Here is a 19,334-nt window from a genome sequence, read left to right as displayed (position 1 = left end):
GGACCACAAGATCATAGATATTCTTCACCCTGTATATGACCAAAAATTGTATAGAGTCTAATTTTGTTAATAAACAGTGCTTTTTCGGTGAAGGTGAAATCGTTAATGTGGTTTTCGTTAATGGGTTTTTTGCAAGGATTTACAGACAATGGTTCGAAAAAGATTTCGTTTTGTGAATATCAATAGAATTTTTGTAAATAATTCGTAGAAGGTTTAAACGATAAACAAATTTTATTGAGTTTAGAATGTAAGGCCTTTTGTTTAGTTTTTTGAAAAAACGATAGTAATTTGATGTCTCTTAGAATTTTAGCAAAATGGAAAGTTGGATCCAAATTAAGTTGGTTTTGTTAGGAAAGGAAAGTATGGATGTTTTGGGTAGAGAGGTTGTTTTTGATTGGTAGAGAGAGATCGATGGAAGGGATAAGAATGTGGCTGTTGAAATTTGAGGGAAAAAAGATGGCACTGTTTGATGAATATCGGGAGAGAGCAGTCCAGTTTTTGAAAAGTGCGAAGTCAGTGTAAAGTGGTGAAATCGGCCTTTGCGAGCAGAATCAAGTTGAAACGAAATTGTTCACCGGGTGAGAAATAAATTTTCCTGTGTCCGAGGAAGATTCCTTTGTTCTGTCTAGAACGAATAGCTGATTGGTATCTATTTGCACAAGATATCGAGAAGGAGAAAACTGAATAGAGAAATCGAGTGAGTCCCGGTTTTTGTTTGTTTTGAAACAATTTGGACGAGAGGGACCTGGGAAAAGAAGGAGTGAAGAAACAAAAAGGTTAGTCAAATCATTTGTCGAAACGGAGAGAGCTTGTTTATATCCACACCATAATAATATTATGGTTATAGAACTGTTCAAAAAAAAATTAAGCATATTATATGCTTAATTTTTTTTCGAACAATTCTATAACTCAGTTAGTCAGTCCAACTTTAAGTAATCAATTCAAAAGGAAAAAATTAAATTTTAATAAATTTAGTATGAACGAATAATAATTTATTTATATAATTTTTTTTGTTAAAACAAGGAGACGTCAGAATTAAAGCTTGACTTATTAAGTAAGAAATTGTTGCAACAAATTTAGATTGCAGTTTTTTTTTTAATTTTGTTTATACGACATATTGGATAAATAAATAATAGATTACATTTATATGATATTGAATGTGTTTAATTTCCCTGTTTTATCCTAAGAGGAGTAAGCAACTAGAGATACTAGAAGCCACAAATCGAAGGTATTGTATCGAATACAAAATTAGCCCTGAGAATAAAGTTTATTAGAAAATTTACTTTGAATTTGGTTTTCTTTTACATAGGCAGTAATTAAATTAATTGAGTAATTAATAAAATTAAGAATTTGCTAATCAATCTAATAAAAGGGATAAAGTAGAGCATAACAATACATTGACCATTAGCTCCGATAATGACAATTTTGTCGAAATTGCTTAGCTCAGGAAATAAAATACTTTTACACTTTTTAATGTACAATTTTTTTACTTCCTTCGTCAACAAATAAACACAGTGCTTACTTTCGGGTTTATTTTGCAATAACTTTTTTGTTTATATACATTATCTAATATAGAAAAGCCCATTAGAGTTAAAACTCACTAACTACACTGTTCAGAAGGTGGAGAAAAATCGATTTAAAAGTACAAATTGCTTTTTAAATTCACCTGACTTGAATATTGGAATTTTTTAATGCAACTTTAAAGAACAAATAAAAACAGATATTTTAAGCCATACTTCGTTACAGGAACTCTGATACAAACAATATTAGATACAGTCGGAAAAATGAAAGAATACCCATGAACGAACATATAAAACACGCTGTATTTTCCCGTTACACCTGTTCACCGTGTTACATAAAAAATCGGCCGGCCCAAGTACATGTAATAATTATTATTACATGTAATTGCGCTGGGCAATTTATTTTGTGACACGGTGACAGGAAAATACAGCGTGTTTTATGTGTTCGTTCATGGGTATTCTTTCATTTTTCTGACTGTACATTTTTGTACTTAATGAGTTTATCCATGAACACAATTATTGGATATTGATATCCTATTAGAGGTAAAACTCACTAACTACACATTGTTCTTGATGAGTTTTTCCTTGAATACAATTATTGGATATTGAGATGTTAATGAATTTGTCTCCATAAAATTTCGCAAACTTACAACAAACAAACTCTCAAAAATAACAGTCTATTATTTAAAAAATGAACAATAAGTTTCGTTCTCCGAAAATAAATGCAATTCTTTCGGCATTTATGACAGACGCAAAAGTTGCTTGCTTAATTGTAAAATAGATTATGTTACCCTTTGTGTCAGCTATCACGGTTATAAAGAAATTTAGGTAATATCATATTTCTTAATGAATCGCCGAACAGATAATGCACACAAATATAATGTACAGTTTATACAGCTTAAACAATACAATCTAACATCCAAGTCGCCTGCTTAATCGCCTGCTTATAGATTATATTATCTAATGTATTGTTTGAAAGATCACTAAAGTACCGATTCCAGATTGTAAGGAAAAATTCACTAAGTGCAATAATAGGTTTTAATGAGTTTTACCCTGAAACCGAAATTCACAATATTGCACTCCACATTGGAAGGAAAAATTCACTATGTGCAATAATAGGTTTTATAGAGTTTTGCCCTAAAACCGAAATTCACAATAATGCACTTAGTGAATTGTACCATAAATTATCTCAGCAATTAGAAGGGTTAGAGCCCAGGTGACTTCTCCAGAGCTGGGCGGTACCGTATTGAGTTCAAATTGATGAAAATGTCAAAATCTCAAAAAAATGCACTTAGTGAGTTTTACCTCTAATAGGACGGTATGTTCAAGGAAGTCGTCTGTTGAACATTTTCATTTACAATGCGCAGTGTTTTCATAATATTGAAAAAATAACAAAAAAATCCCTCTTTTAAATGTTAATAAAAACCATGAAGCAGTAAAAATTTCGATAAACATGAGATGGTACGTCTGTTCTATTAATTTCTCCCAGATATTCTAGTCAACAAATTCATCATTATCGTCAGCAATCAGCCCTAAATGGTCCATTTTTGAACATAGACCTCCTCTAGATATTTCTATCTTCTTCTGTTCTGCACCTCTGCTATCAAATTGGTCACAAGTCTTTTGAGTTTGAGGTCGTCGGTCCATCGGGTTGGATTCTCTGTCGGCTTCGCTTTTTGCCCGTGGTCTCGACTCAAGCAATATTTTTTCCATCTATCAATGAAGTACCAAGAAAAGTGTATTACACAATTTTAAAATGAACTATTTTTAATATTATTCTAACCAAATACTTATCGAGCTTATTTTTTTTTCAGGCACACTTTGTAATACCTACAAGTTAATGTAAGTAGAAATTAAGTTAATTTTCTTGAAATGTAGGATATTATATGAAAAAAAAAAAAGAATGTGTGTGTACTTTTTACGTACGTAAGAAGTTATACTTCTATTATATGATTTCAACGAAATAAATATACTTTAAACAGTTTATTTTAATTTTATTTAAATACTAAACTAATTTTAATGCTTACCACTTTCAAAAATAAAAAAAAAATAATAGGAATGGTCTGGATTTTAAACGGAGACATCTCGACCTATAGCTAGCCAAATGCTAGACCAATCACGCTACGAGATCTCTGTGTATGTTGTCTCGAACATAATGACAATTCACGGTAACAAACAGACGAAGTGAAGTATAATAAAAATATAAATATTTTAATAATAAAAATAATGAATGGGTTGCATTTGTGAGTCTATTGTAGTAAAGAAAAGAGACATTCTCACAAACAATTTATTTTACAACTGACGACCGGTTTCGCTGTCTACAATATTCACAGCATCTTCAGGTCCCGGTTAAAGTAAAATTAAATGCTACAAACAACAAAAAACCAGATTTAGTTAAGTGGTCTGGTTTCAATCAAAAGTTAATGATCAAGCCAATATCAAAGTACATATATTTATGCATGCATATGAATACCCACATGTACGTACGCATGGTGTACAATCCTCATACTCACATACATGCATGCATTCATATGCAGTGGCAACCAAAAGTATGTCAAGTATAATATACAGTCGGAAAAATGAAAGAATACCCATGAACGAACATATAAAACATGCTGTATTTTCCTGTCACAGGGTCACAAAGAAAATTGCCCAGCGCAAATACATGTAGTAATAATTATTACATGTACTTGCGCTGGCCAATTTTTTATGTGACACGGTGACAGAAAAATACAGCGTGTTTTATATGTTCGTTCATGGGTATTCTTTCATTTTTCCTACTGTATATACTTACTTTCCGGTATAAGGGAAGAATATAGTAGTATTCAATATTATACTTTTTCTCATGGACTTTGCTAAAGGGATGGTTGGTAAAGGGATATATTTGAATGTAATATATTAACAAAACATTGGCAGGATCTTGAGGGCATTAGTAAGATACACGACATTAAACCGAGGAACTAAAAATTGTTAGTTATATATAAAGTGATGTTATTTTTAATTATTAGTGTAGATTTTATTTATATTGGATTGTTAGATGTTGTTCAGGATCTTCAAGAATTATAGATGTAAAAATTGGGTGTGCGAATTTTTGACAAGATTGGTCGGTTATGCAATAGTTGTGATCTGATTGTGAAATTTGTGTGATTTGTTTAAAACTTCAAATTGAACAATAGTAATTTGCTAAAAAAAATTTATATTAAAAATATTAAAAGTGTCAAACAATAAAGTCATTAATAACTAATTCAGATTAAAGTCAAGTGTATAGGTAATGCAGTAGGTGAAATTAAATTTATTGTAATATAAAGTTATAATTATCTGTAGTGCAATGAAACTTTATGGAATACAACTAAAGAAGTATGAAAAAGTAATGTATGAAAAAAATAATAAGTGAAAATGAAAAAATCTTTTTTCATTTATGTTAAGATCTATATAATTTAATAAATAGTTGAGTAAGTTTAAAATTAATTTAAATTTTTGAAAAAATTACGTGGTTGAGTTGCATTGAATGGTTTCTTTGTGATGATAAAATTTTTTTTGTTTTAAAGTAGATAAATAACACATAATAACAGATTCTAGAACGAACACATAGGAGATGGACATAACAGAAGTTTGGAAATTTTGATGAGGAAAGCAAACTGAGCACTACATCTTATTTATTTACGATTTTCAGAATATTAAAAATTCCTCTAATTAAGTTTTTATGGAGGCTCCAATGTCACTGAGAGTGAGGTTGTCAATGTCAAAATCTACTTCTGTTAGGATGTAGTAACAGTTGCGTGCTTTGTCATTTTACAATAAGATAGATTGCGAAAAATATTATTAATGGATATCGGCTGGATCTAATACAATTTTGTGCAATACTATTGTAGAATTCAGTTTAAATTTACATTTATGAAAATTACTTATGGCTATAAGGGAAATTACAAGTAATTAACAATAATAATTATTTGGATGTCTATAGTAGTGGGGGGTATCCAAATGAGGAAAAAATTCAGGATGTAATATTTTGGTTTAAATACTAATAAATAATACTTATCTTACTACTGAGGAAGACAAATCCAAAGACACAAAATTATAATAAATATATTTATTAAAAACTCTAATATATTCTTTTCACACCTTTTTTGCTCTGACAGTCTGACATATTTATATAACGTGAAAGATTTAGCGATTAACGAACGCCATACTGGCTGTGTGACGTGGGCGCATGCGCGCAGATTAATGAAAATTCACTCCCAATCGCGCCTAAAGAAGTATAACTTCAAAAAAAAACAAAACGATCCTCTAATTTGATAAACATGGTCGACCGTGACCTTAATTATTTACATGCACTTTTCGTAAAGATTATCTCTATTTTTAATCACGTTCGTTTGTATAAAACTTAAAGCAATTTCAGACAAAAATAGTACATTTTAATCGCGTATTATAAAACGAAGCAATTGTGATAACAATAAACGATCTAAAATAATCTTAACTAAAAAAATACAAAAAAATAAAAAAAAATTTAAAGAAAAAAATCACTAAGAGGATTTAAACCTCCGAGGGGTTGAACCGGATTGACGTGTTATCATAGTGACAAAAAAAACGGAATGCATTTATTTTAAATATTAGCATTAATATTTTTATTTGTAAAATGTATACACTATGTGTTCTTGATAAACTTTAAGTATAATATATTTATATATTTATTAACATAGTATGTACATGTACCGGGTGTCCCAATAAGAATGGCTCTCGGCCATATCTCAGGAACCGTTTATAGTAGAGCTTTGAAATAAAACATTTTATAACAAAAGTTGCCTCAGGAAAAGCCTGGAAATTATTTTCATAATTGTGGGTCCACCTCTAGAGGGCGTAATTGAATATCAAAAATAAAAAAATCTAAATTTTACAAAATTTTCCTAATGAAGGGGCACTGGAAATCCGATTATTGTATTCTTCATCAAATTCTGCGCAAATTTCATTTAACAAGTTTAACTCTGCCTTTACAAATAAGAGGTGGGGGTGAGTGGGAACCTTGTTATGAAAAAATGGCTGTAAGTCCGGTTCTGCTAAATCAAATTTTGAAAACTGGATCTTGTTGAAGACAGATCTTTTTCTTAAATGTGAGCGTGATAATTTTGAACCATCCTAATAAGTAATAAGCCAACTGGGAGGCGTTATTTAATTTTTTTCAGAAATCTAGTTTTCTTTGGAAAATATTAAATACAAGTATGCATTTTTAATCATACTTTATAAAATTAGATTAAATTAGCAATAGAATAGCAAAAACCGCATGTCGATACCTTTTTTCTATCTCAAGATATCTCGAGAAACGTGTAAATTTTATACATAACTGTTACTATCACCGGTAAACTAAGTTAACGAAAAGTAGTGTGCTGTGGAAAAAAACAAAATAACATTTTCCAGATGTCAACGTATAAAAATATACTTAACTAAAACAACAATATAAAGAGAAACAATACTATTAAAATTAAATATAACACAGAACAAAAAGAACTACTTAGTGACGACCTAAATATTCAAATTGTTGCCCATTATACACTACTCTAGAATACATTATCCAGAGAATACTAAACGCCATTCAAAGCATATCGAGAGCAGAAATTGAGACTGCTGTTCAATCTACTATTGAAAGAGTAAATGTTTGCAACGAAAATGATGGGCAAAAATTTGAACGTTTATGTCATCACTAAATAGTTGTTTTTATTTCTTTGTAATAGGGCTTTTGAACGCTTCTCATTTGTTTCGAGCCTCTGTCATATGCCGTATAATCCGTGTATAATATTAATATACGAGATATGAACGAGGCTCGAAACAAATGAGAAGCGTTGAAAAGACCTAATATACGTTGACAGCTGGAAAATGTTTCTTTGTTGTTTCCATAGCACACTAGTTTTAATGAATTTCGTTTACCGGTGACAGTAACAGTTATGTTTTTAAATTTACACGTTTTGTAAGATATCTCGAGATAGAAAAAAGATATTAACATGTGGTTTTCGCTGTTCTGTTGCTAATTTTGTCTAATTTTGTAATATGGTATTAAAAATGCATGTTTGTATTTAATATTTTCCAAGGAACACTAGATTTCTGAAAAAAATTATATAACGCCTTCTAGCTGGCATGTTACTCAGTAAGTTGGTTCGAAATCATAACTTTTACATTGACGAAAAAGATCTGTCTTCAACAAGACCAAGTTTGCAAAATTTGATTAAGCAGAACCAGACTCACAGCCAGTTTTTCATAACAAGGTTCCCACTCACCCCCACCTCTTATTTCCAAAGGTAGACCTAAACTTGTCAAATCAAATATGCGTAGAATTTTATGAAGAATACGACGATCGGATTTCCAGTGCCCCTTCATTAGGAAAATTTTGTAAAATTTAGATATTTTAATTTTTGATATTCAATTGCGCCCTCTAGCGGTGGTCCCACAATTATGGAAATAATTTCCAGGCTTTTCCTGGGCCAACTTTTGTTATAAAATTTTTTATTGCAAAGCTCTACTATAAACGGTTCCTGAGTTATGGCCGAGAGCCATTCTTATTGGGACACCCGGTACATTAGCTGTAATGAGTAGGTAAAATAAAAAGTAAAAAATTGTAATATTATAATAACCATGTGTCACTAATTGGGAATATCTTTAATACATTTACTTTTGATTGAGACTGGCTAAATGAGTATAGTACAAGCCAAAAAAAAAACAGAATGCATTTATTTTAAATATTAGCAATAATATTTTTATTTATAAAATATATATATACACCATGTGTTCTTGATAAACATTAAGTATAATATATTTATAATATTTATTAACATAGTATTACATTAGCTGTAATGAGTAGGTAAAATAAGAAGTAAAAATTGTAATATTATTATAATAACCATGTTTCATTTAATGGCAATATCTTTAATACGTTTACTTTTGTTTGAAACTGGCTGAATGACTATAGCACAAACCAAAAAAAAACTAAACAAACTGAATAAGCATTCAAAAAAAAATTATTAATAGCAAGCTGAAAATTTTTTAATATCCTAATGGTGTCTAGTCGGACAAACTTTCCCTTCCCTGTTCCAATGTATGGGAACACTGGAGCCGAAGAAGTTTTATTTGTGGAACGTGCCATTCTGACAAGTTTATAATTGTGAAAACTAGCAGGACGTTTCTAAGGTTTTTCAATAGCAAATCTTATAAATGAACAAATGTTTTACTACGAGCGTGCAAAAAAGTCTACTTTTTAGCACGCGAAATATTGACGAAAAACGTAAAAATAAACTACTAATTTACCGACTTTTTCCCATCTTTCCCTCAAACTGGACGCTCAATAGGGTGTAACTTTTTACTGAACAATATGTGGACCATACAGAACAATTTGGTGTTGGAGGAAAACTTTTACTTTTGATGTTTGGGTTAGGTCTTTTTTGGACCAATTATACTATACTACCTTCGTAACTTTGGAACCGTTCATTTGAGAAGGATTATGCATAGGACCTTTTTGATTTCGAATTTAATGTAGAACATTTTTGTATAGAAGATTGTTCATGCTAAACCGCATCATTTTAGAAATATTGACGAAAAACTTAAAAACTACGAATTTACCGATTTCTAACCCCTCTCCCCCCAATCTTGACGCTCAAAATTGTGTGACTTTTTTCTGAACATTATGTGGACCATATAGAACAATTTGGTATTGGAACATAACTTTCACTTTGGATGTCTGGGTTTGGGTCTAGTTATACCATACTAAAATCACTATTGGTGGCATCTGTAGAATGTACTTTTCAAATAGTTTTAATTTAAAAATGAATAACCATTTTCAACTTCTTTGCAAAACGAAAATACAGCCGAACCATATTCTAGTCCAATCAGAGAGTGCTGCAAGCACCTCTACAAGTTTCGAAACTTATTAATCTCTCATCAGGAGGCACATATGCTGCTCTCCCTGATCCAACCAAAACAAACCCCAGCGTGCAGTCTCGGATTGCAACGAACGAAATGGCGTAGATGCCCTAGCGGCAACTGCTAGCAAAAAGACTAAGTTTTCACTCTAATGGCACATAAAACAACATAATGCTATTCTACATCCCACCAGAATGAAAACAATGGGAACCTTCTCTGGTTACACCTCCGAGGCTTCTACAATTTTCAAGCCATACGGATGCTGAGACTAAGGAAGATGAGGGAATTCTACAATTTACAATTCACGTCTCATCTGCTCAGCGCGGTAAAGTTCCAACGAGAATGGTTCCCTTCATACTCCACACAGAGTAAATGTAAATCAAAAATGAATAACCATTTTCAATTTCGTTGCAAAACGAAAATACAGCCGAACCATTAATGGAACTAGAATATGGCCTGGAGTAGAATATGGGTCGGCTGTATTTTCGTTTTTCAACGAAATTGAAAATGGTTATTCATTTTTGATTTACATTTACTCTGTGTGGAGTATGAAGGGAACCATTCTCGTTGGAACTTTACCGCGCTGAGCAGATGGGACGTGAATTGTAAATTGTAGAATTCCCTCATCTTCGTTAGTCTCAGCATCCATATGGCTTGCAAATTGTAGAAGCCTCGGAGGTGTAACCAGAGAAGGTTCCCATTGTTTTCATACTGGTGGGATGTAGAATAGCCCTATGTTGTTTTATATGCCATTAGAGTGAAAACTTAGTCTTTTTGCTAGCAGTTGCCGCTAGGGCATGTATGCCATTTCGTTCGTTGCAATCCGGGACTGCACGCTGGGGTTTGTTTTGGTTGGATCAGGTAGAGCAGCATATGTGCCTCCTGATGAGAGACTAATAAGTTTCGAAACCGGTAGAGGTGCTTGCAGCACTCTCTGATTGGACTAGAATATGGTTCGGCTGTATTTTCGTTTTGCAACGAAATTGAAAATGGTTATTCATTTTTGATTTACATTTACTCTGTGTGGAGTATGAAGGGAACCATTCTCGTTGGAACTTTACCGCGCTGAGCAGATGGGACGTGAATTATAAATTGTAGAATTCCCTCATCTTCGTTAGTCTCAGCATCCGTATGGCTTGCAAATTGTAGAAGCCTCGGAGGTGTAACCAGAGAAGGTTCCCATTGTTTTCATTCTGGTGGGATGTAGAATAGCATTATGTTGTTTTATATGCCATTAGAGTGAAAACTTAGTCAGTTTTAATTTAATTGCATATTTCTAACATGAAGTGTATCGTTTGTCTTTTTAGTTTTAAAAAATAAATGAACATATTTGGGTTAAAAATATACCTGTTACCTGACACGACAGCAATTTTTATGACTTCTATTATTTTCACCAAACGTACATACAATTAAATATGTCAGGTTTCCAACCGACATTCTCTTTGAATTACCACCAGCAACTGAAACCGTAAATGAAAATTTTCGCCTTTCAATTTTCAGCACAATTAAAACACTCGTATATAAATCAACCCGTGCAACCTATTTTACCTAATTTTTCAAAAGCCACGTTTTTCCATTTTTTTGCTAACAGCGGTTTTTCATTTCTTATAAATCAAAGTCTAATTTACACCAACGCAACTCTACACGATTCTCGACGATCAACACTCCCATTTAGCACATTGTATCCTGTTTGCCCTGTTTTTCGCGTTCCCTTACTACGTTGTATAAATCATTCTCATCATGAGCAAACCGAGAGGAATTGCCAGATGCTCCCAGGGCCGTAATAACTGCAGAGACAGGAAAGAGTGTTGTTAAGGATAATATCTATAATTTCCATAAATTTAGTAACGAAGAAACAGCCCATTTAAGACTTTATGAAGCTAGTAGGAAAATATATTAAAGCATTACGTTATGTTTCGTTCAACTCTTATTTATTTATGTGCTTTTAAAGAACCCTGCTATTACAGGGGTGTACATATTTTAAAGAAAGCATTTTAAAATATCCACAAGGAAGAATTTTCTGTAGCTAGTTTTATACCGTTAATTCCAAGAAAATTTAATGAAAACTTTTTGTTGATAAAACATATATTTATTTTAAAACCCTTAAGAGGGCCACAAATCTCACAAACAAACGTTTTCGCTCTCTAAAAAGAGCATCCTCAGTATTACAAGCCTAACGTTGTTCTATGTTTTTATATCCAACTAATCCACAGGAAATAACTAGAATCGTCGGAAGTTTTAAACCCAAACACAGTTGTCGTTTTGATCAGATTTCCCCTAAGTTATTGAAACAATGCATTCACGCTCTCGCAGATCCACTGACGGATATTTTTAATGCCCCTTTTCAAGAAGGAATATTTCCTAGTATGTTTAAACTACAGTCGAACCCGCTTATTAGAATACCGCTTAAAGGAATATCCCGGTTTAAGGAATAGAAATTTAAGGTGCCAAAACACTTTTAATAGCAACTAATGATCGGTTATTAGAATATCCCGGTTATAAAAATATTTTTGATTAGCACGAAGGCTATTCCAATAAGCGAGTTCGACTGTATCTATTGTAATCCCTTTATTCAAAAGTGGTGATACATATGTCCTTAACAACTAACGTCCCATAAGTCTTTTATCTGTGTTTTCAAAGATAATTGAAACTCTGGTTTATACTATAATGAACGCATTCCTAAAAAAGCATCGTGTCTTGCATAATTTTCAACCGGGTTTTACATCTTCTAAGTCTACAACTACAGCTCTTGCAAATTTCGTCAGCTTAGTGTTGGATGCTTTGGACAGACGAGAAAAGGAATGTGGTTTATTTCTCGATTTGTCCAAGGCTTTTGACGTTTTGGATCATAATTTTTTGCTAATAAAACTTGAGGAGATTGGTATTCGTGGTGTAGTTCTAAAATGGTTTACTTCCTACCTAGAGAATAGAAGACAAAAAGTAAAAATAACATCTAATGGACTTGTAAGTGAATCAAACACATTGGATATCCATTATGGTGTCCCTCAGGGTAGTGTACTGGGTCCTCTACTTTTTATAGTATTTATTAATGATATTGCTTTGGTAACTAATTCACTGACTGGGGTTAACATCATCAGGTATGCGGATGATATTAACATTCTTTGTCACAGGAACATCTGATCAAAATTTGCAAAATAAAACGACACAGATATTATCCACCATCAACATTTATTTCTTATCCAACAATTAGTTTTAAATGAAGAGAAATCAAAGTATATGATTTTCACGTCAAATGATTTATTAAACCATCAAGCCACTATACAAGCAACAATAGATAAAACAGACTGCACGAAGCTGCTGGGGGTCCTTTTAGATAGTAATTGTAAATGGTCAAACCACATTTCTAATTTGAAATCCAGATTAAGTAGCGCATGTTACGCAATGATAATTCTTTCACGTCTCTTTAATACATCAATATTAAAAACAGTATACTTTGCCCATTTTTACTTAATAGCCAAATATGGCATTGAAGTCTGGGGTTGTAAGTACTTCTGAATTAGAGCAGATATTCGTACTTCAGAAAAGAGCTATTAGGATCATGTATAAAATGAAATTTAGAGATTCTTGTAGAGACATCTTTAGACAAAACAATATTCTTACAATTCCTGGTCTGTATATATTTTCGTGTGTAATGTATTTTTTCTACGACCGTTTAATAATATGCTCATTATTCGCTATTTTTTCATAGATAATAGCACCCATTACCGTACCCGTGAGTAATAGTTCATTACTTACGGGCAGAAGTTACTCACAGGTCATTACTCACGGGCTGAAGTTAGATTCAAGTGGCGCATGCCATTTTTAATATTATCGTATATAAACTGTAAATAAAATTAGTTAAACTTCTTTATTTAATACAATAATTATTGTAATTTATATCAATAATTAACTTCGAAAAATTTTTAACGGAATTTTAACTGTAACAATGTCAGTAAATTTTTAACGTTTATATATTGTTTACTGAAAATTTTGACGTTTATCATTTATTTTGGCGACAGTGACATTAGCGCAATTTGTTTGTGTTAATTGGAATTTATAACTAATATAATATTTCGTTTATTTTTCAAGTTATATTGTGTTAAATATGTTATAACATAATATATATTGTTATATTATTATGTTAGGTATATACAGTTAAATGGAAATAAACATTATAACCATATGAAATACGTAATACGTCCACCGACAACAGCCATTTCCTTTATGAGATTCACTGACAATATGTACAAATTTATGCTTGTAATTTTTCGGAAACGAATAGAACTTGGATTGACTATTTCTTGTTATATTTTTACAATAAATAAGAATTTGGTAATAGTAGGCAACCAACTATTCAGCCACGTACTAGGGGTAAATAGCATTTAGGTATTTTTGTAAATTATTATGATTTAAGTCTCGAGTAGTTGACGATTATATTTTTTACTAATTAAAATTAAAAAAAGTCGTAGAAAAAGTATAGTATTCTACTCGCATGTAATGGCTGGCTCGTGTCGCAAACTTCATCATCGTGAGTAATAGCCATCATTACATGCTCGTTGAATAATATATTATACATTGCAAAATTTATGAATTTAATAAATTTCAATTTAACCATGTTTATTTAACAAGATTCAGAGACAATCACTTTATGCTTCCACAACATCGTTCTGTTTTGTTGGAAGGTAGCACACATTATGCAGCCATAAGTTTTTTTACCAAATTGCCAATAGATACACGAATGAATTTACATCAGCCAAACTTTCGGAGGTGTGTACATCAATACATTTGTGAGCTAGAGCCATATTCGAAAAATAACTTTTAAGTATGTTTTATCGTGTTTACTAATTTATATACTTTTAAGATGTATATCTGTAACTTTGACTTATGTCATACATGTACTTTGTATAATGTCGCATGTGATCAATAAATTTGACTTGACTTGACTTGAACGTGCTAAGTCACCCAAAAATACAAGGGTTAAAACCCGTTAGAAGTTGACAAAATGTCTTCCAGAATTAAATAAATTATGGAATCCAAAGTATTGATATAATACCATGGATTTTGTAGTGAATTAGGGCAACATATCTATGACACCCACGTGGTACATGGGTTGCTAGGTAATAATTAGGTCATCACATTGAAAGAGGTGAAAGGCAAATTTCACCTCTCTTAATGTGATGACCTAATTATTTCAGTTATTTCAGTTGTCTTTCACCTCTCTCAATGTGATGACCTAATTATTGCCTAGCAACCTACGTACCAAGTGGGAGCCATATGTTGCTCTACGGGCTTATCCATTGGGATTATATCCATCCTTTGGATTCCATAATTTATTTATTTAATAATTCTATAAGACATTTTGTCAACGTTTATACTTTGTATTTTTGGGTGGCTTCGCATATTAGGCTTGTAAGACTGATGATGCTCTTTTTAGAGAGCAAAAACGTTTTGTTGTGATATTTGTGGCTATTTTAAGGGTTTTTAAATAAGTGTACCTTTTACCAAGAGACTTTTTTGTTAAATCTACTTATTTTAAAGTCATTTTTCTTGTAGAGGGAAATAAATAAACACATTTTAGTAAGAAATATTTCTTATAGCAGGAGAGACTATAGTGTAGCAACAGAGAAAATAGTAGAGATTATTAAGGAATTTTTTGAGGAGAGGCAATTGCGTTTTATTTACTGACGAAATTACTTTTTTACGACATTGTATAAGAAATTTCCGTAACAATCACCTACGAGCTGAGGAAAATCCAGACTGAATCTTTGAAACTCATTCTCAGCAACAGTTTTCAGTAAGTGTATGGAATGTGGTAATTGACGATCATTTAGTCGGTCCATTTTCCTCCCACAACAACTAACAGATGAATCTTACCTTAGTTTTCTCCGGGAAAAAGGAATTATTTCTTAGAAGAAATTCATCTACAGCGGAGAAAAAACTTATGGTTTATACATGATGGTACAGAAGACCATATTAGCATTAATGTACGTAATCAGTTAGATAAAGTATATCCGAATCTTTGGATAGGTAGTTAAATAGAACACTGGCCTGTTCGATCGCCTGATTTCAATCCTCTAGATTTTCGCATTTGGAGTATCCTTAAGCTCTTAGTTGATTATATTCCCTTCGAAAATATTGATGATCTAAGGAATCGCATGATAACCGACATGAGGTAACCAACACGAGGAATATTTGCGCGAATGCGGCAATTACGAGATGAATCTTGTCCAGTGGCGGTTTCTCCATAAGTGCACATGTGCATGTGAACCCCCAAAATTATTTTCACACCAACATTCATATATGTAAAATATATCATTCTATAAATAACATTTTAATCTAACTATACAGTAATTGGAATTCGAAATAACAGATCCAAGGAGTTTATAGGTATCTAATAGGTAAAATTATTTTTATTCTATTTCTAAGAAGTAACTTCACGGATGCGAGGCCTTAGACAGAACCCCTCGTTCACCGCTCTTACGGTAGTTGCTATCCCAATGACTTTTTATAGGGCAAAATACAACTCACCACCCGCCCCGCTGCCCGCTTATAGCCCACAAGTTTAGATGGCCACAAGAGCACAAGTTGGATGTGATATTATGGTGTTTTTAACGTGCACGTCACACGTACATTTAAATTTTGCTTTCGTGAAGTTCGAATTTCGGAACAATATTCAGAATGGAAGGATTTGTGGATGTAAATGTTAGCGTGGAATATTTAAAATCAATTAAATTTTCTTCATTATATTTAGAAGAAAAATTAAAAATGCCGAAACCAAATTTGTTAATTAAGAATATACGAAAGTGCAAAGGTCGGAATTATAAATGATTATTCAAAATGGAGATTTGTGTAAAAACTTACAAATTGTGTAGGTGTGAAGCATATATTTGGAGAAGAGGAAGCATAATGAATAAAATAGAAGATACGATTTTACCTATCCGGCGCAGTCCACTTAACTAAATTTTTTATTAAAAATAATTTACAAGACGATTTTTCTGAAATAATTTGAATTCTTCAATTACTTGTTATGATGCCAGCGACAAAAGCAGAAACAGAACGATGGCTCTCTGTATTGAAACGTATCAAAACTTTCCTTAGAATAGCTATGGGTCAGGATCGATTAACTGCACTCGCAATGTTTTCAATTAAAAAAAAAAAAATTCAAAAAATTCCAAATTTTACTGAATTTGTTTGTGAATAATTTATCTAAATAAAAGGCGACTGAATTTCGTTACACAACTTGCTTGTAACATTTAAACACTATATTATACTTTTAAGTCAATAAAATACATTATTTGTTGAAATTTTTAATAAGGTCCTTTGATTTTTACAATTTGACGACTCTCAAAAAATTTTACCTACGGAAATAGTGTCTCAAGGTTTTTTATATCTTAATATTATGTGTGCACCCCCAATATTTTACACCAGCCGCCGCCACTGATCTTGTCACGTTAGAGGGAGGCAGTTTTGAATATTTGTTGTTGTTTCTTGACTCTACAACTGTAAGTGAGTCTTGGGAGCGTTTACTATTTTCCTCCATTTTTGCTGGTCTGGTGCAATAATTTGTTGTTGTAGCTTACCGCTTATTTAAAATTTTATTAGTGGGACTTTCTGTTTGATTGTTCAGGTTTAGTGTTATTGTATTAGAGATAGTCCTTGATAATATATTTAAGAAACGGAAAATATGCGTGAAAGTGTTTTTGCATAAAAACAGCGCACTATAATATGAAAAAAGACAAAATAATTTTTTTCTACGAACGTGCAAAAATGTCTACTTTCGCGCACGCATTTTAGTTTAGAAAGTTTCACTTTTCCGCACGCGTGTTACTTTTCCGCACGCGTGTTAATTTAGATATATTAATATGGTCTTATAGTCGAGGAAATGAAGCATTTTGGCTCGCAATTTTTTCGTCCAGCATGGATTTACTTGAAATTTTCACAGAAGGTAGGGAATAGTCCAAGGATCAGTTTCTATATCATACTGCTGTACGCTAAAACCTTGGGGGTAGTTGCCACCCCATCTCGTGGGTGGGAACTTTTTATTACATTTTAACCATGTAAATCGATGAAAAAACTAATTTTAAGAAAAAAATGTTTTTTACATTTTCTTCGTAAAACTAATATTTTTCGAGTTATTCGTGGTTGAAAGTAACAGTTTTTCGACGGAAAAATCGACTATTTTAGAGGTTTTTTTGAGAATAACTCGAAAAATATGCATTTTATCAAAAAAACTGCAGATATCAAAATTGTATCTTTTAGTAACACAAATGAAACTGTTTTCTATAATATTTTTAGGACCAATGCAAACCGAGATACGGCATGTTAAAGGTTAGCTTTTTTCGTCAAATGCATAATTTGAAATAATCAAAGCCAAATAACGGGAAAACTTTGCATTTTTCCAGGAAAACTTACATAATGTTTTTTCAAGCATATAATAAGATCTTCCAAAAAATAATAATAAAAAGTTTCTAGCATAAAAATTGAGCAACTTATGATAAAAAAAAATCGGTACCTATTTTTCTCTACGAAAAAAACAGTGAAAACAACCCCCTAACTACCATTGTAACTAAGAATTGTTCTTTACCTTTCTGTAATTTATTTTATATTTATATTATCAATACACCCAAGAAGTTTGACTTATTTTAAAGGCCTAATTTTAGAAAACTTGGAGTGTAAAAAAATTGATTTTTTTGCAATTTTGCATTTTTTTTATTTTCTTCAAAATATCTCCGAAAATACTGGAGACACGAAAAAAATTATACATTACTAAATTGTAGCTTTTTTAATAGCTAAAATATCCTTATGCATAGATTTTCATTACAGTGAAAAGTTAGCGAGATATGGCTGTTTAAAACATCTATTTACGAGCAAACATCCCCTTATTCGAGCCTTTTAAACCCACCTCAATTAAAAATTAAGGGATCTCACGGAATTTAACTTACACAGTCTTATTACCCTTCAAAAATCCTACTAAACTGTTATTGAAAAATCTTTTTATCGCCAAAAATGAAGGAGCTATGTTTATAAAACTGTTTTTTTTTTCGAAAAATTCGAATAGTCCCCTTATACAGCATTTTCAATGTACCTATATAATACCACAGATCCGGTTCGTATACAGGATGACTAAAAAACTATTTGTATGTGTATTTTTATACATTTGTAAATTCGTATTTTTGTGTAAATAAATGTTTTTGTAATTCTTTAATTCACTTTTTTTCTGTATAGATCTATTAAATTGTCTACTTATAAAAATTGCAATGTTATTAAGGGTGCTTTTTAAGGGTTGAAATATTAAAATATTATATCCTAAAGCAATAAACAATCATTATTTAACCAGTCAAAACCAAATGTTACCTATATTAAAGTTTACAATGTTTTTATATAATTTTTGAAAATAAGGGTAGTTTACACCCCTAAAAATAATCAATGTCCTTGAGCATGATATAGAATATGAAGTAGAGGGTAAGATGATCCTAACCCCAAATTTTTATGTAAATTGATGCAAGCCGAAATTATTCTTTTAGGATAAGTAAACTTTTCATATATAGCTCCAACAAGGGTGGTTTTAAGGGTTGAAGTATTGTGATATTATATCTTAAAGCACAAAACAATCATTATGTAACTAATAAGAAGCAAATGTTGACAATATTAAAGTTTAAAATGTTATTTTATAATATTTTACAATTAGGGGTGGTTTTCACCCTTGAAAACCCAAAAGCGTACAACGGCTCAATATAGAAAATGAACTAAAGGGTGAAATGAGCCTAATCCCAAATTTTTGTTCAAATCGATGCTGGACGAAAAAATTGCGAGGTTTTGCCATTTTTCCAGCTTCATTTCCTCGACTATTAAAGTAATTATAATACATGCAATAAACTAATATTTAGATATTATTTACTAATTTATTTCAAA

At 31.6% G+C, this 19,334-nt stretch overlaps 1 protein-coding gene across 1 annotated transcript in view; it reads left to right on the top strand.

The window, feature by feature from the left end:
* The window catches only part of LOC114326786 (5-hydroxytryptamine receptor 1-like), a 2,054,074-nt gene that overhangs the window by 665,778 nt on the left and 1,368,962 nt on the right, over window positions 1-19,334 (top strand). Inside the window, exon 3 of the mRNA XM_050642977.1 lies at window positions 3,335-3,362. The gene's annotated coding sequence lies outside the window, so the exon portion shown is untranslated. The remainder of the gene's footprint in view (window positions 1-3,334; window positions 3,363-19,334) is intronic.

The sequence above is a fragment of the Diabrotica virgifera genome, chromosome 2 (genome assembly GCF_917563875.1).
Source record: "Diabrotica virgifera virgifera chromosome 2, PGI_DIABVI_V3a".
Taxonomy (NCBI): Eukaryota; Metazoa; Arthropoda; class Insecta; order Coleoptera; family Chrysomelidae; genus Diabrotica; species Diabrotica virgifera.
The sequence above is the reverse complement of the archived record's forward strand: the minus strand, read 5'-3'. Positions and strand labels throughout refer to the sequence as shown.